Raw genomic sequence first — 11,274 nt, forward strand, 5'->3', positions numbered from 1 at the left:
GTCCCTGACGCTGCTAGATCCGTGCTCACATAGAACCTCTGCCGAGTGGGAAGCAGCCGCGAGGGCAGATGCCTTTCTCATGGTCGCTACTTGAAAGATGGGTGACCCCAAGAGAGACAGAGCACAGCGCCCTTGCAGGCTGCAGGGGGTGGAACTCACACATAGTCTGTGCGTCAATGTGTTCTATGTGTGTAAATATGCCTGGATGATTGCATGGCTGGGTGTGTGGATATAAATATAAATATTACCTGTACATGTACCGGGAAGAAAAGGCCCCTCCCACTGTGCATGATACAAAGCGGTGGAGAGGAGAAAATAGAGATAATCCATGGGCCTGTAACTTTCCTGCCTCTGGTTCAGGCACTCCAGAATTAAGTGATGATTGTCTTGTCTCACTGAGCCCACACTTGTTACACTGGTCTTTGAAAGCCTGCCTTGGTCTTGTTTTGGTTAAAGGCTTTGCAGTTTGCAACCATGAATGGTGCTGTAAGGTGGTCAGGTGAAATAGTAATTAGGGAACATGTTCATTTGCTTTTCATGGTCCTTCTACATAAATGAATTATTTAAATTAAATAATTACTTAGTGTGAAATTGTATTGTTACCATAAGAAAAAAAATACACCCCATAGGAGTGCCTATAAATCCAACATTGAAAATAAAATTGTGAAATTTAAAAAATCATAACTCTTATCCCGATTGCATACAGTTTGCCTAAATATTAAATATAAAAATTCTGAGCCATCAACTGCAAAACGTGCTGGGAATTCATTCAGTTCTCAAGTGGATGCCTTCTGACAACCTCCCCCAAATGTCACAGAATAATAGATTGTTTCTCCAAGTGACCTTTCTCTGTGCTCCCCATGGAATATATTTTTAAAGTGTATAAATTTTTTTCTAGCTGCTGAGTTTTCACGTCTTGATGCATGTGAAGATAATAGCTCCTACAGGAAAATCCCCAATTCTGTTTGAAGAAAATGTCTGATTTAAGACTAGGTTGTGTCACAGAAGGGTGTTTTAATGTTGTGTCTTTGAAGCACAGCAAACAGTTTCTCATGATGATGGTCTGCATAGGTCCTTGGCCTTCCCTCCAGAACTGCTTACTCTTGGGTCCCTAATTCGAGGGCACCCTTTGACCTCAGGCCTGTAGGGTCTAGCATTCAGAATAGTTTTCTCCACACGTTCATTATAAGGCTGCCTTCTCTCCTAAAAACACTTGTCTTATAGGAGTTGATGGATGTTAAAGAGAACACCTGCCCTGTTCTCACAAAAAAATCCTAGTTTTTCTAAAGTCAGTACCCTCTGATAAATCAGTATTTACTCTTCTGTGAAGTGTCTGCTCATGATATTAGACAGCAAACCATAAACAACCAAGGAGCATCAAAGATCTGTCTTCACACCTGCAAAGTGGTTTCAATAAAAATAATTGCACTAAGTACAGATGCTGTGGTGATTAAATTTGATAACATATGCAAGGAGCACATAGTGGGCATCAAATACTTTAGTCTCTAATCCCCTTTCAGTAGCTAGAACGAGATTTTCCAAAGGCTGTGATATGGAGAGCTAGTCCTATAAGATGCTCCTGCAAGCTCAGAGTAACTCATAGCTTCCATAACAGGGGTCTAGAGAGAGCCTCACACTTTTAGACCAAGGCCACACCTCTCCCATTGTCTCCACCTTCATCACCAAGGGTCAATAGCAAGGCATAGACACCACCCTCTCATTCCAATACTCACAGTTTCCTCAACATTTTATGTTTTGAGTCTATCAGTGTTAATCTCATTAAGCCCTTCATGCCTGTTTATATCAATTATATAAGCAGCCACAGAATCTCAAGTTCATTTCTTATTTCCTATATCCTAATGCTCATAAGGTTCAACACATGCTATATTCTGTCTTTTTCTCCCTATCCAACTACTGAAACCCTTTGAATAGGTCAATCCACCATTAAAAAATGCCCTAAATGCTCAGCCACTTCTCCTAATGGTTCCTTTCCTTTCTGCACTAATGAAAGCCTCCTCCATACAAAGAGGCTGCTCCCTCAGAACACTCTCAAGTGATGCCTATCTATTTCTTCTCCAGCTCTTGTATCACCATGTTTGGAGGTAGGAGAGTGATGTCTTTCTTGTTTCTCATTGCTGCTTTCAGAACATTTTTTTTGTTCTTTCTCCATGATACCTATGGCTTGAAATCTTACCTTACTGGATTATTTCACCTACTACTTTTAAATGTTGCTGTCATAATCAGACTTCTTAAGTCACTCTGTACTTCTCCTGACTGCAGTTCACTCCGTAAACATGAATCCTGCCTTAATCCTTGCAAATTTAATGTATGTAGAGATGTTCATTCTAACCAGCACACCCTTAGCCTGGAGTAAGCAAGCCCTGTCCCCCACTCACCTCCCTTGTACCTGAGTGGGCTTGTGCTTTAGAATGCCTTACTTAAAAATGTTAAATCTCTCTCTGGTGGAAGACCTGAAAAAGGCAGCAGAGTAGGCAGATGCACAGACTCCCAGCTCATACCACCGAACTGGATTACAAACTAATTTAGGAACAATCAGCATGAAAAATCAACTCTGGGCTACAAGAACAGCTCTCAAAAAACAATAGCAAAGAAGAAGCCACAAAAAACCTAGTAGGGAGCGCCTGAATCTCCTCTGCTTACAGAAACAGAGGGGGTGAGGCTCAGAGCCAAGAAGGGATCTCACTCCAAGGAAAAAAAGCAGAAAATACTGCTCAAAGACACTTGCCTGGTGACCAGGGAATGAGGTGTGTTGAAAGGGCCGGCTTGTCTTCCAAAAAAAAGAGGTGGGGGGAGAGAGAGAGACAGATGGTGAGAGGCAGAGGAATGAAGGGGACAACCTGAGAAGCTGACTCATCCAGTGCTGGAGGCGCCATAGCTGGGGGAGGGGCTGATCCTTTCACAAAACAAAAAAATAAAGTGCTTCTGGGTCACAGATCTCCAGTTCCAATCAGTGCAACAAGACACAGCTGAAAAAAAGTGTGGAGGAGGGGCAGTAACTCAGGTCTCCATGGAGATCTGAGATATACCTCCCTGTACTGAAGCTGAAAAAACACCCTACCCCCAGAGAGAGTAACTAGCAGAAGAAGTTTTCAGAGTCTCAGGATACAGTTTCAAATAAACCCCCTGCTGAGACCAGTAAACAAGACTATCACCTGTTAATAAAACAAACAAATCAAGACTTCAAAGCAACCCAAATCAGAAAGTGGATTACAAATAATAGCTGATGGCAACCCAAGAAGACCTAGAAATAACACACTTGAAAACTGGAGGCAGACAACACAAAGGCTAGACTCAACCAGCTCTACAAACAAAACACCCAAACACACAGACATAATAAGAAGACACAAAAGTGCAATCCAAATGAAACCACAAGAGCAACACCCAGGAAATGAACTGAGTGATATGTAAATAACCAAACTTCTGGATGCGGAGTTCGAAATAATGATTGTAAAGATGCTTAGGGATCTTAGAACAACAATGGATGGTAATTACAAACACCTAAATAAAGAAATAGCAAGTATAAAAAAGGATATTGAAATATTAAAAAAGAACCAGTCGGAAATGGCAAATACAATATCAGAAATGAAGACTACAATGGAAGGAATTAAAAACAGGATGGATGGAGCTGAGGATTGAATCAGTGAGTTGGAGGACAAGTGGAATGAAGGCATGGAAGCAGAGAAGAAAAAAAGAGAGACTCAAAAAGTCTGAGGAAACTCTTAGAGAGCTCTGTGACAACATGAAGAGAAATAACATCCACATTATAGGGGTTCCTGAAGAAGAAGAGAAAGAACAAGGGATAGAGACTTTGTTCAATCATATCATAGTTGAAAAATTTCCTAACTTAATGCAGGAGAAACTCTCACAAGTTCAAGAAGCACAGAGAACTCCATTAAAGAGAAACCCAAAGAAACCTACACCAAGACACATCATTATAATTAAAATATCAAAGCTAAGCAATAAAGAGAAAATATTAAAAGCTGCTAGAGAAAAAAAAGCTATCACATACAAAGGAGCCTCCATAAGGATGACATCAAACGTCTCAACAGAAACACTCGAGGCCAGAAGGGAATGGCAAGAAATATTCAAAGCAATGCAGAAAAAGAACCTACAACCAAGACTACTTTATCCAGCAAGGCTATTATTTAAAATTGAAGGAGAAATAAAAAGCTTCCCAGACCAAAAAAAAACACTCAAGGAATTCATTACAACCAAACTAATGCTGCAGGAAATGTTAAAGGGCCTGTTGTAAACAGATCAAAGTGGGAAAAGAATATAGCAAAAAAGGAATACAGCTTTAAAGAATAAAATGGCAAAAAAAGTACATATCAATAATAACTTTAAATGTAAATGGATTAAATGATCCAATTAAAAGACATAGGGTAGCTGCAAGAATAAGAAAACAGGACCTGTACATATGCTGTCTACAAGAGACACACCTTAAAACAACAAAAAAAAAATGCACATAGACTGAAGGTAAAAGGATAGAAGAAACCATTTCATACAAATGGAAATAAAAAAAAAGCTGGGGTAGCAATATTTATATCAGACAAAATGGACTTTAAAACAAAGGATATAGTAAGAGATAACGAAAGCCACTACATAATGATAAAGGGAGCAATCCAACAGGAAGATATAACCATTATAAATATTTACACACCTATTATAGGAGCACCTAAATATATAAAGCAGACTTTGATGGATATAAAGGGCAAGATCAACACCAATACTATAATACTAGAGGATTTCAATAACCCACTGACATCACTAGATAGAGCCTCAAGAAAGAAAATTAACAAAGAAACAGCAAACTTAAAGGACACAGTAGATCAACTGGATTTAATAAATATCTTCAGAACCTTTCACCCTAAAGCAGCAGAATATACATTCTTTTCAAGTGCTCATGGTACATTCTCTAGGATAGACCACATGTTAGGACACAAAAGTGGTCTCAACAAATTTAAGAAGATTGAAATCATATCAAGCACTTTCACTGATCACAATGGCATGAAACTAGAAATCAACCACAACAGAAAAACTCAAAAATTCTCAAATACATAGAAACTAAATAGCAGGTTGTTAAATAACGAATTTATTAAGAATGAGATCAAAGAAGAAATAAAAAACTTTCTAGAAATGAATGATAATGAGGATACAACAACTCAAAATTTATGGGACACAGCAAAAGCAGTACTGAAAAAGAAGTTCATAGCATTATAGGCACACTTTAAGAAGCTAGAAAAAGCTCAAATAAACAACTTAACCCTGCATCTAAAAGATCTAGAAAAAGAACAGCAAGTAAAGCCCAAATGTAGTAGAAGGAAGGAAATAATAAAGATTTAGCAGAAATAAATGACATAGAGGCTAAAGGAACAATACAGAGGATCAATGAAACTAGGAGCTGGTTCTTTGAAAAAGTAAACAATTTCGATGAACCTTTAACTAGACTCACCAAGAAAAAAAGAGAGAGGACTCAAATAAATGAAATTAGAAATGAGAGTGGAGAAATAACAACTGACACAACAGAAATACAAAATATTGTAAGAAAATACTATGAAGAACTGTATGCCAAAAACTTGACAACCTAGATGAAATGGACAAATTCCTTGAAACATACAATCTTCCAAAAATCAATCTGGAAGAGTCAGAAAACCTAAACAGACCGATCACATCAAATGAGATCAAAACAGTTATCAAAAAACTCCCAACAAAGAAAAGTCCTGGGCCTTATGGCTTCACAATTGAATTCTACCAAATATTCAAACAAGAACTAACTTCTATTCTTCTCAAGCTATTTCAAAAAATTCAAAAGAAAGAAAGACTTCCAAGCTCCTTTTATGAGGCGAGTATAATTTTGATTCCAAAACCAAGCAAAGTCAACACAAAGAAAGAAAATTACAGGCCAATATCCCTGATGAATATAGCTGCTAAAATCCTCAACAAAATATTAGCAAACCGGATCCAACAATACATGGAAAAAATCATACACCATGATCAAGTGGGATTTATTCTGGGGAGGCAAGGCTGGTACAATATTCGCAAATCAATCAATGTGATTCATCACATAAACAAAAGGAAGGAGAAAAACCACATGATAATTTCAAAAGATGCATAAAAAACATTTGATAAAATCCAGCACCTATTCAGGATAAAAAATCTCAGCAAAGTGAGGGAATACAGGAAACATATCTCAACATGATAAAAGCCATCTATGACAAACCCACAGCCAACATCATACTCAATGGGCAAAAATTAAAAGCAATCCCTTTAAGATCAGGAAAAAGGCAGGGGTGCCCCCTTTCACCACTCTTATTCAACATAGTCCTGGAAGTCCTAGCCACAGCAATCAGACAAGAAGAAAAAAGAAAAGGCATTCAAGTTGGAAAAGAAGAAATGAAACTATCATTATTTGCAGATGATATGATATTGTATATAGAAAACCCTAAAGTCTCAGTCAAAAAACTACTGGACTTGATAAAGGAATTCAGCAAAGTGGCAGGATATAAAATTAATACTCAGAAATCAGAGGCATTTAAAAAAAAATTTTTTTTTGTATTTTTCTGAAGCTGGAAACGGGGAGAGACAGTCAGACAGACTCCCGCATGCGCCCGACTGGGATCCACCCGGCACGCCCACCAGGGGGTGACACTCTGCCCACCAGGGGGTGATGCTCTGCCCCTCCGGGGCGTTGCTCTGTCGCGACCAGAGCCACTCTAGTGCCTGGGGCAGAGGCCAAGGAGCCATCCCCAGCACCCAGGCCATCTTTGCTCCAATGGAGCCTCGCTGCAGGAGGGGAAAAGAGAGACAGAGAGGAAGGAGAGGGGGAGGGTGGAGAAGCAGATGGGCACTCCTCCTGTGTGCCCTGGCCGGGAATCGAATCTGGGACCTCTGCACGCCAGGCCAACGCTCTACCACTGAGCCAACCGGCCAGGGCCAAGAGGCATTTTTATACACCAACAATGAACAGTCAGAAAGAGAAAATAAGGAAGCAATCCTCTTCACTATTACAACCAAAAAAATAAAGTAACTAGGAGTAAATTTAACCAAGGAGACTAAAGACTTGTACTCAGAAAATTATAAAACATTGATAAAAGAAATCAAGGAAGATACAAACAAGTAGAAGCATATACTGTGCTCATGGTTAGGAAGAATAAACATCATTAAAATGTCTATATTTTAAATATAGACAAAGCAATACCAATTAAAATACCAATGATATACTTTAAAGATATAGATCACATATTCCAAAAATTTATATGGAACCAAAAAAGAACACGAATATCCTCAGCAATCTTAAAAATGAAGAAGAAAGTGGGAGGTATCACACTTCCTGATATCAAGTTATACTACAAGGCCATTGTACTCAAAACACCCTGGTATTGGCATAAGAACAGGCATATATCAATGGAACAGAATGGAGAACCCAGAAATAAACACACAGCTCTATGGACAACTGATATTTGACAAAGGAAGTAAGGGCATACAATGGAGTAAAGACAGCCTCTTTAATAAATGGTGTTGGGAAAATTGGACAGCTACCTGCAAAAGAATGAAACTAGACCACCAACTTACACCATTCACAAAAATAAACTGAAAATGATAAAAGACTTAAATGTAAGCCGTGAAACCATAAGCATCTTAGAAGAAAACATAGGCAGTAAGTTCTCCGACATCTCTCGTAGAGATATATTTACTGATTTATCTCCACGGGTAAGTGAAATAAAAGACAGGATAAGCAAATGGGACTATATCAAACTAAAAAGCATTTGCACAGCAAAAGACAATAAGAACAGAATAAAAAGACAACACATTGGGAGAACATATTTGACAATACATCTGATAAGGGGTTAATAACCAAAATTTATAAAGAACTTGTAAATCTCAACACCAGAAAGACAAACGGTCCAATCAAAAAATGGGGAAAAGAAATGAATAGACATTTTTTCCAAAGAGGACATACAAATGGCCAATAGGCATATGAAAAAGTGCTCAACCTCACTAATCATTAGAGAAATGCAAATTAAAACCACAATGAGATATTACCTCACACCAATGTGAATGGCACTCATCAACAAAACAACACAGAATAAGTGCTGGCGAGGATGTGGAGAAAAGGAAACTCTCCTGCACTGCTGGTGGGAATGCAGACTGGTGCAGCCACTGCGGAAAACAGTATGGAGATTCCTCAAAAATCTAAAAATCAAACTGCCTTTTGACCCAGTTATCCCACTTTTAGGAATATACCCTAAGAATACCATAGAACTGTTCCAAAAGGAGAAATGCACCCCCATGTTTATGGAAGCATTGTTCACAATAGTGAATTCTAGAAACAGCCCAAGTGTCCGTCAGTGGACGAGTGGATCAAAAAGCTTTGGTACATATATACTATAGAATATTACTCAGCCATAAGAAATGATGACATCAGATCATTTACAAGAACATGGATGGACCTTGATAACAGTATATTGAGTAAAATAAGTAAATCAGAAAAAACTAAGAACTATATGAATCCATACATAGAAGGGACATAAAAATGAGACTCAGAGACATGGACAAGAATGTGATGGTAATGGGGGATTGGGGGCATGAGGAAGGAGAGAGGGGGTGGGGGGAGGGGAGGGGGCACAAAGAAAACCAGATAGAAGGTGACAGAAGACAATTTGACTTTGGGTGAGGGGTATCCAACATAATCAAATGTCAAAATAATCTGGAGATGTTTTCTCGGAACATATATACCCTGATTTATCAACGTCACTGCATTAAAATTAATTAAAAAAAATATCTCTCTGGTGACTGGATTTGTAGACCCAAATTTTCATTAAACTATTAATTCAATTTAATGTTGGGCTGGTAATTTCCCAGTGCCCTGGCAGAAGAAATTGCAAATCTTTTCTGGAGGAGCTCTCCTTCATCTGATTTCAAAAATAAAAAAACTTTTTAATGAAGTTAGACAGTAAGGAAGCAAACAGAACAACAGAGCACACAAGGGATGGCACCAGGAAGGGGAGCCTGCAGAGAAACAGAAGAAATGTCCATTCAACTAATGCAAAGACTTCAGATGTTGGAATTATTGGTCATGATTCTTGTTATACTTGAAGAAAAATAAAAGACAAGCTTAAAAATAGTTAGGATAAGAAAAGGAATGAAAGCCCTGGCCGGCTGGCTCAGTGGTAGAGCGTCAGCCTGACGTGCAGAAGTCCCAGGTTCGATTCCTGGCCAGGGCACACAGGAGAAGCGCCCATCTGCTTCTCCACCCCTCCCCCCCTCCTTCCTCTGTCTCTCTCTTCCCCTCCGGCAGCCGAGGCTTCATTGGAGCAAAGATGGCCCGGGCGCTGGGGATGGCTTTGTGGCCTCTGCCTCAGGCGCTAGAGTGGCTCTGGTCGCAACATAGTGATGCCCAGGATGGGCAGAGCATCGCCCCCTGGTGGGCAGAGCGTCGCCCCCTGGTGGGCGTGCCGGGTGGATCCCGGTCTGGCACATGTGGGAGTCTGTCTGACTGTCTCTCCCCGTTTCCAGCTTCAGAAAAATGCAAAAAAAAAAAAAAGTAAAAGAAAGAAAAGGAATGACCAATCATAATTTTAAAGGCACCAAACCAAACTTTTATCCAACTCTGCTTGTTGCCTTGCCATCATCCAATCCAACTTCTATACACACACATACAAATGTCTTGGTCCCTCCTTAAAGACCCTTGATTTTATTTAGGAATATACCATTTTTAAAAATTGCAGGATGACGTCAGAGTAATGGCGGGGTAGGAAGCGATACCGATAAATCTCCCCCAAAACTCAACAAGATTTTCAACCAGAAACAGAAAAACCTATACTTGGAGCTTCCAGCCACAAGTAAAAGCTCCAAGAAGAACACAATAAAACCAAATTTAAACTGTGACAACAACAAAAAGAAAGAGGGGGAGAAGATGGAGATTAACAGTAGCAAAGGACGATGCAGTGCAAAAGTACTCACAAAATAGTTTGCTACAATGAACAGGGTAGGGACCCTTTTCATTATTCAAAGGTAACCACCATTGAAAAAACCACCACAGAAGCACATGAGATAAAAAAGATAGCAACAGTGGAAAGATGTATGGAATACAACCAAATAAAAACAAAAGATAGAAAAACAAAAGAGAAGGATCAAACAAGACACAAAACTAACAGAAAGCAAGATATAAAATGGCAATAGGGAACCCACAAGTATCAATAATTACACTAAATGTAAACGGATTAAACTCACCAATAAAAAGGCACAGAGTAGCAGAATGGATTAAAAAAGAAAATCCAACTGTATGCTGCCTACAGGAAACTCATCTAAGTAACAAGGATAAAAACAAATTCAAAGTGAAAGGCTGGAAAACAATACTTCAAGCAAATAACATCCAAAAAAAAGCAGGTGTAGCAATACTCATATCGGATAATGCTGACTACAAGACAGGAAAAGTACTCAGAGACAAAAATGGCCATTTCATAATGGCTAAGGGGACACTGAATCAAGAAGACATAACAATTCTTAATATATATGCACCAAACCAAGGAGCACCAAAATATATAAGACAGCTACTTATTGATCTTAAAACAAAAACTGACAAAAACACAGTCATACTTGGAGACCTCAATACACCGCTGACGGCTCTAGATCGGTCATCCAAACAGAGAATCAACAAAGACATAGTGGCCTTAAACAAAACACTAGAGCACCTGGATATGATAGACATCTACAGGACATTTCATCCCAAAGTGACTGAGTATACATTTTTCTCCAGTGTACATGGATCATTCTCAAGAATTGACCATATGTTGGGCCACAAAAACAACATCAGCAAATTCAGAAAAATTGAAGTTGTACCAAGCATATTTTCTGATCATAAAGCCTTGAAACTAGAATTCAACTGCAAAAAAGAGGGAAAAAATCCCACAAAAATGTGGAAACTAAACAACATACTTTTAAAAAATGAATGGGTCAAAGAAGAAATAAGTGCAGAGATCAAAAGATATATACAGACTAATGAAAATGACAATACGACATATCAAGAATCTATGGGATGCAGCAAAAGCAGTGATAAGAGGAAAGTTCATATCACTTCAGGCATATATGAACAAACAAGAGAGAGCCCAAGTGAACCACTTAACTTCCCACCTTAAGGAACTAGAAAAAGAAGAACAAAGACAACCCAAAACCAGCCGAAGAAAGGAGATAATAAAAATCAGAGCAGAAATAAATGAATTAGAGAACAGAAAAACTATAGAAAAAATTAAT

The 11,274-nt window shown here is 38.8% G+C and overlaps 1 non-coding gene across 1 annotated transcript; it reads left to right on the forward strand.

The window, feature by feature from the left end:
• The first annotated feature begins 9,169 nt into the window (after positions 1–9,169).
• TRNAV-GAC (transfer RNA valine (anticodon GAC)) lies at positions 9,170–9,245 on the forward strand. Its single transcript has one exon. It is a non-coding gene; the product is annotated as a tRNA-Val (tRNA).
• Positions 9,246–11,274: the final 2,029 nt, after the last annotated feature.

Source organism: Saccopteryx leptura, chromosome 5 (genome assembly GCF_036850995.1).
Source record: "Saccopteryx leptura isolate mSacLep1 chromosome 5, mSacLep1_pri_phased_curated, whole genome shotgun sequence".
NCBI lineage: Eukaryota > Metazoa > Chordata > Mammalia > Chiroptera > Emballonuridae > Saccopteryx > Saccopteryx leptura.